The following is a 6,000-nucleotide window of genomic DNA, read 5'->3' on the forward strand; positions in this document are numbered from 1 at the left end:
CCCTAGGACAGTAAGGTGGTTCACTGGGTACGCTTGTTCCCATTGATTGATAGTGACTTTCTGGAGCCCTGAGTGGACAAGGCTTGTAAGGCAAGTCCATGCTCAGCGGGAAACAGTGCAAGATTGAGAAGCAGCACCTGCCTCAAGCATGGGAGGAGGCAGCATTGAAGCACCAATGCCAGGTAATTTGCCAACCCTGCCAATCCAAGGCATAACAGATCGAAAGAATATGTGAAGGCTGGGGTGGTGGCTCATCCTATAGTCCCAGCACTCTCGGAGGTTGAGGTGGGCTGATCACTTGAGCCCAGGAGTTGGAGATGAGCCTACGCAACACCACAAAACCTCTACAAAAAAATACAAAAAAAAAAAAAAAAAGAAAGAAATTTAGCTGGGCGTGGTGGTGCACACCTGTAGTCCAAGCTACCCAGGAGGCTGAGGTGGGAGGATGGTTTGAGCCCCAGAGGTCAAAGCTGCAGCAAGTTGTGATGACACCACTGCACTCCAATCTGGGTGTAGGAGTGAGAAACTGTCTCTAAATAATAATGATAATAACATAGAGCCTGTTAAGTTATGCCCAAATATCTTGTTTTCTTTTCTTTTCCTTTCCTTTCTTTTCTTTTCCATTTTTTTCTTTTCTTTTCTTTTCCTTTTCTTCTTTTCTCTCTCCCTCTCTCTTTCCCTCCCTCCCTCCCTCCCTTCCTTCATTCCTTCCTTCCTTCGGTTTTGTTTTCTGAGACAGGGTCTGGCTATGTTGCCCAGGCTGGAGTGCAGTGGTGTCTTCATGCCTCACTGCAGCCTCAACCTCTTGGGCTCAAGCTATCCCCTGCCTCAGTGTTCTGAGTAGCTGGGACTACAGGCGCACACCACCACACTCAGCTAATTTTTAAATGTTTTGTAGAGATGGGATTTCGCCGTGTTGCCTAGACTGGTCTCAAACTCCTAAACTCAAGCAATCCACCCACATTGGTCTCCCAAAGCGCTGGGATTACAGAAGAGAACCACTGCGCCCAGTTCCCAAATATCTTAATTAACTATAGGAAATATTCTTCATGACAGGAAAATGAAAATCAAAGTCAGAGACTATATTACATAGACTTGTCTACAATACTAGATCCCTGAAATTGCTTTCCAAAAGGCATAAGATTAATAAAACATAATGATGCAAAAAATTAAAATGAGCAGATAGCCAACATAGATTTTAGACTTTCAGCAATCGAAATAAAAAATAATTTACTGCATGAAGAACTCACGCTTACAATGCATGAGACAACAGTAAATGCAGTGTGAGAATGGGTGAACTGTATACTTAAGCCCCAGAGTAGGCTTCTGTGAAGTATCTAATCTCCTTTTATGGACAAAGCAGATAAAACTCTGGGCACTGGTTCCACTTCCTTTTCCAGCAGCCTCTCCTGTTTGTTAGTGCTCTACACAAGCAACTGCTCCACGCAGCTCTCTGACGATGTCCAGCCTCTACTTGGGGTTCTCACTTTCCACCCGAGCTGGTTCCATGGGTCTGGGCACCAAGTACAAAGTTTGGCAAATGCTAGATGGCACATCATTTTTAAATTATGATATCTAAATTTGTCTAAGGTCAATGAGAAATTTTGTAAATTGTCAGAGCTAGTTATGGATCTCGATGATTTTACTCAGACTGGGTAAGCTAAGCTCTCTACCCTGCAGCAACCCCACTTCATTTTACCCCAAATGCCATTGGTGGTACCTAATGTGTAATCTCACCTAGAATGCATGAGCTGCTAACTGGTTTCCCTGACTCAGCCCTCACCACCCTGCAGTCTATTCTTAACATAGCAGCCACGTGAATCTGCTAAAATATCATTTGGGCCATGTCACTGCTTGGCTTGGAATCCTCCCATGGCTTTCCAGATTCCCCAGAGTAAAAGTCAAAGTCCTTATAATGGTTTAGAGGGTCCTATAGGATCTTCTCCCCCAACCCCCACACTGCTACCTCTGTACTTTATCCCCTGCTACCAGCCTTGACTCACTCTGCTCCAGCCACACTGGTCTTGCAGTTATGCAGAGCTGCCAGGCACACTCCTGTCCCAGGGCCTTTGCATTTACTCTTCCCTTTGCTAAGCATGCTTTTCCCACAGATATTCACATTGGCCCTTCATTTACTTCACTTTGTTTAATGTCACCTTCTCCATGAGGCCTTCCTGACCAACTTTTTGAAAATGGAAGCCACTGCTACACACACACACACACACACACACACACACACACACCCCTTATTCCTTTTCCTGCTTTATATTTCTCCATAGTACTTACCTTCTAATGTACTATATTGGTTACTTGTATATCTCATTTGTCATCCGTTTCCCCCCCCCCTTTCCATGGGAGCAGAGAATTTTGACTGTTTTATTTGCTGCTGAATCTTCAACTCACAGAATGGAGCCCAGCACATAGTGGGCATCCAATGAATATGTGCTGAGTGAATGAATGAATGAAAAACTAATTTGTAACATATAACATTTGTGAGTTCAATGCATGTCTTTATATAGAAAGAGAGGAAAACCTAGAAATTCTAATTTAATAGATAGTACTTCTATTAGATTAGATTTTCTAGGCTTTCCTCTTGCCTAGAAATTCTAATCTAATAGAAATACTATCTATTAGATTAGAAGTACTATCTACAGAAGTACTGTCTATTAGATTAGAATTTCTAGGTTTTCCTCTTATTGAGAGCTCATCAGATTTCTCAGCTGTTCTAAGAGGTATGTCAGTACTTCCCTACAAGGTGAGCTAAATTTTGAAGCATGTGACTCCTTGTTTAACCATCAACATAGACTCTAATTTCAGACATACTATAGAAGGACTTTACAGTCAGGAACAACTGATAACTCATCAGCAGTCAACGTTCGTTAGAAGTTTGGTTGAGAAAAGTATGATCTTGGAGACCAGCATGAAAGATATCCAGTTCAACTGGTCCTCTAAAATCCGGATCCCCTAAAATCAGTTCTTTATCAGATCAACCCAAGTGAAGATCCATTTGCCTGGAGTGTATCTAGAAAATTTTCTTTTATTGACTTTCACTTTGATGTTATTCCGTTGGTCCATATCGGGGGAACACATTTATAAAAACGCCCTATTCAGTCTGAAGATATCATTGAGGGTGTTTATTAATACCTTACACAATGTCCTTTTAAAGGGAATCCAGGAAAAAGTTTCTGCTAGGACTGTACTAAGACAAACTTTTCTTTCCTGTGCAACTGATTATACCTCCATCCTCGCACTGATCGCGTGGGGTTCGCTGCTTGGCAGGCACCCAGGACATTTTGTGTGCTAAGTCAGTGATTCACTAATGCCCTTTCTAAGCCATTGCCAGTTTGTGCCACTTGTCATCTATCCAAGACAGACTTTAAATAACAATGTGTAATTTCATAAAACCAAACGGAATTTCTCTGTCTTCTGAGATCATGTTCTTCCTACCTTATAGGTACTAACAAATAAGTATTTCTTTTATGAAATTATGGTGAGAACAAATGGCAGGATCCATTGCTTTGTGCTTGTTTTATAATGTCTTTCTTTACTTGACAAAAGAACATTATAGCGCCCCTTTGTCAATTCCTAGTGTTTGGAGAAATGTTACTGGTTCAGAAAATCCAAAGTCTAGAAGCAGTGGTTTCTACCTAATTCCTAGCTTCATTCTATCTCACCTACTACCTTTTCCTTTCATCCTGTTTTCTTATTCACTTTGAATCATTTTTTGTTTACAAAAAAAGTGAATACATTTAAGCCACCTTCAGTCATTCCCGGGATGTGGCAGAAATATGAGTGAATGAATGAATGAACACACTTGTACAGGCGAAGAGCATGCCCACTCGCTTGGTATGGCCTGCAGCTCCACACTGCAGCAAATGTTCTCACTCATCACCACCTTGCATGGTACCTGCACAGTGTGTGCAGTGTGTTGTAATTTACAGATCTCATATCATTTAACCCTCTCAGCAGCCCTCAGAGGTAAATATTATTTCTCTCTTTCCCTCATTATAGAGAGTTGGAGTTGTCCTATGGCAGAAAACCTGTGGGGGAGAAATTGGGGTTTTAACCTGGATATTCAGTTAGCAAACCTAATTCTTTTCGTCTATACCATATTACTGCCTTTCAAGCTAATGTTTTTGAGGATGATCATGTTTGGAGGTGATTTGATTTGTTGGGCGGTGGGGAATAAGGAGAGTCTGGTTATTTCCTTGGCTTTCAGAATAACATTCCTTATTGTGAGGTGTTCCTGGTTGGGCTGCACTTCAGCTGGGGCTCTCTGACCCTTTAACTTCTCGGGAGCATCCACAAAACCAAGGTTTTCTTGATCAGCACATATTGAAGAAATGTGCTCCTGGGCAGTCTCTTTTTGCTCACTTTTTCTATTGCATAATAATTCATATTGTGCCACAGCATTATAGTGGGAGCTTGCTTCATTACTTTGTAATTTCTTTGAACATTAAAGCTGAGCTAGAGACATTCTGCCTTCTTCTCATTTTCTTGTTGCTAAAGATGAAATGTAGGATGAAGTTCTCCTTTACTCAATAGAGTTGTGGGTCCTTGGATAGGAAGCTTAGAGAAAGCATTAAGTGGGAGGTAGAATTTACCAAGATTTCCTAAGTGGCAGGTAGGTACCACAAAGGGTTTAGTAGTCTTTTCTTTTTTCTTTTGAGACGGAGTCTCGCTCTGTAGCCCAGACTGGAGTGCAGTGGCCGGATCTCAGCTCACTGCAAGCTCCGCCTCCTGGGTTCAGGCCATTCTCCTGCCTCAGCCTCCCGAGTAGCTGGGACTACAGGCGCCCGCCACCTCGCCCGGCTAGTTTTTTGTATTTTTTTAGTAGAGACGGGGTTTCACTGGGTTAGCCAGGATGGTCTCGATCTCCTGACCTCGTGATCCACCCGTCTCGGCCTCCCAAACTGCTGGGATTACAGGCGTGAGCCACCGGCGCCTGGCCCCAGGGTTTAATAGTCTTTCAACCAGTAGAGATTCATAGATGAGCTATTCATTCCATGGCCCTGAACTAGGCACTGAAGGGATGCAGAGAAATATGAGACAGCTTCCTTGTCTTCAGCATCCTTACTGTCTTCTAATTCAGGGTTGACAAACTACTAAAGGTGCATTTACTAAATATCTTAGGCATTGCAGGACATTCCATCTCTGTCCCACCTTTCAAATCTGTTGCAGTGGCCGGGAACAGTGGCTCATCCAGCACTTTGGCTAATCCCAGCACTTTGGGAGGCCACAGTGGGTGGATCACGAGGTCAGGAGTTCGAGACCAGCCTGGCCAATATGGCGAAACCCCCATCTCTACTAAAAATACAAAAATTAGCCGGGCATGGTGGTGCATGTCTGTAGTCCCAGCTACTCGGGAGGCTGAGGCAGAAGAATCGCTTGAATCCGGCAGGTGGAGGGTGTAGTGAACCAAGATCACACCACTGCACTCCAGCCTGGGTGACAGGGTGAGACTCTGTCTCAAGAAAAAAAAAAAAAAAAAAAAAAAAAAAATCCGTTGCAGTGCAAAAGCAGCCACAAACACCGTGCAGACAAATAAGTATGGCTGTGTTCTAGTGAGTATGGATGCTGAAATTTGGATTTCATGCATTTTCACATTGTCATGAAATATTCGTTAAAAAAAATTTTCCAACGATTTAAAAATGTAAAATGCATTCTTAACTCATGGGTCATACAAAACCAAGCAGCTGGATTTGGCGAGCAGGACATACTTTGCTAACCCTGCTCTAGGGCAAGCGTTTTAAACTGTTTCTGTGGTATAGATCCCTTTGCCTGTGTAATGAAGCCTATGGAACCTTCCTCAGAATAATATTTGTAAATGCCTAAAATAAAATAAACTACATTAATAATGAAGTTCATATGTTATGATATCATGCTTTAAAAAATATATGTTGATATCTGTACTTCCATGTAATTGGATACAAAGTATATGGAAGGCTGAGCTACAGACATTCAGCCTTCTTCTCATTCTCTTGTTGCTAAATATAAAAT

This window comes from Piliocolobus tephrosceles, chromosome 3, assembly GCF_002776525.5.
Source record: "Piliocolobus tephrosceles isolate RC106 chromosome 3, ASM277652v3, whole genome shotgun sequence".
Classification (NCBI taxonomy): domain Eukaryota; kingdom Metazoa; phylum Chordata; class Mammalia; order Primates; family Cercopithecidae; genus Piliocolobus; species Piliocolobus tephrosceles.